At 33.8% G+C, this 1,688-nt stretch overlaps 1 non-coding gene across 1 annotated transcript; it reads left to right on the top strand.

The window, feature by feature from the left end:
* Window positions 1-329: 329 nt before the first annotated feature.
* On the top strand, window positions 330-436 carry LOC121225847 (small nucleolar RNA R71). The gene has a single exon (XR_005923755.1). It is a non-coding gene; the product is annotated as a small nucleolar RNA R71 (small nucleolar RNA).
* The last annotated feature ends 1,252 nt before the right edge of the window (window positions 437-1,688 follow it).

Here is a 1,688-nt window from a genome sequence, read left to right as displayed (position 1 = left end):
TCAACTAGGCCCTATTTGGGGAGGTTATAGGTTCTGTTGCAATACTATTAAACCCATTAGTGGTAAAATTTTTAGGGACTGAGGAAATTGAAGATACCTGAAATGGGAGTGAATTTATAGCTTCTACTTCATGCATTCCAGTGACTCATTTTCCTGATGCTGCTTGATTGGTTGGCCTTTGATAATTGTTACTGACAATCTTGTCGATGATTTCATAAGCCTTATTGTAATACTTAGAAAGGAGAGCACCATTAGTAGAAGCTTACACTACCATCCTCGTGTAAGCATTTAGACCATTATAGAACGTCTCAAGTTGGATGCAATGAGGGATTCTGTGATGAGGGCACTTCCGTAATAATCTTTTGTACCTTTCCCATGCCTCACATAAGGACTCATCATCCATTTGTTGGGAAGTAGTGATCTCGTTCCTCAACTTAGCATTCTTGCTAGGTGGAAAATACTTCATAAAGATTCTTTCTGCTAACTCTTGCCGTGTGGAAATTGAATTTGGTGGCAATGAGTTCAGCCAGGCTCGAGCTCTATCCCTTAGCGAATATGGGAATAGCTTCAATCGTAGTGCATCTTCAAGTACTCTAGCTAACTTGAAAGAATCACTAACCTCCATAAACAGTCTTAAGTGCAAGTGAGGATCTTCGATAAGCATTCCACTGAATTGGCCCACTGTCTAAAGCATCTGGAACATGACTGGCTTCAGCTCGAACTGTTGTGCTTTGATTTTGGGTCTCCTAATACCAGGATTAAGATCATGAAACACTGGCACAACATACTTTCTTAGAGCTCTATCCCTATCATTAGCAATAAGGATAGGATTTTGAGAAGGGTTTGCTCCATTTCCTTGATTCAGATTTTTGAAGTTCATCTTTTTGGTCATTCTCTAACTTGCTTGTCTTCTTCACTGTCGAAAAGTTCTTTCAATCTTAGGGTTTATGGGGAGTAAATCGATGATTCGGTCAATACTCATAAACAGTTGAAATAAACATAGAAAAATTAATTAAGTTAAAGTTGAACAGCAAAATAAACCAAAATGAAAAATTAACAAATTCACAAATAATGACTTTTTAAAACAATCCCTGGCAATGATGCCAAAAACTTGGAATGACGAAAATGTGCAAGTGTACACAATCGCAACAAGTAATAAAGTGATAAGTAAATGTTGAGTTATCATACCTACAGGGATTGTGAAAAGAATTATTTATGAATTCAATTTAAAACATTTTGGTGAAGAAAAATATTTTGATTTGAGGAGGTGATAGAAAACTAAGATTTTTAACTAAGTAAAATAAATAAAAATAAAATAAAAGTTCCAATGCACGATTTCAAAAGATGATTTTAATCAAGATGACATAATTGTGTTAGATTAATTACATTTCTTAAACACATGTTCATGTTTTTACAAATAAATTCACGACAACTCAGTAATTTGCTAACTTATGAACATACTTGCCTACCAAAATCCATTTATCTCTTGACTATATCTCTACTTCAATTCAACCGATTAAACAAATTTTAATAAACAAATGTGTTAATGCACATACATACTTATGAAATTAAAATAATATCCTGTAAATATTTGTATGCCAATTTAAACAATTAAGTGAATCCGATAAGCACATAAAAGATTACGTGAGGTAACAATTTATTTCTACCTTGAAACAGTTTAATCACAA

The sequence above is a fragment of the Gossypium hirsutum genome, chromosome A03 (genome assembly GCF_007990345.1).
Source record: "Gossypium hirsutum isolate 1008001.06 chromosome A03, Gossypium_hirsutum_v2.1, whole genome shotgun sequence".
In the NCBI taxonomy this organism is placed as follows: Eukaryota; Viridiplantae; Streptophyta; class Magnoliopsida; order Malvales; family Malvaceae; genus Gossypium; species Gossypium hirsutum.
The sequence above is the reverse complement of the archived record's forward strand: the minus strand, read 5'-3'. Positions and strand labels throughout refer to the sequence as shown.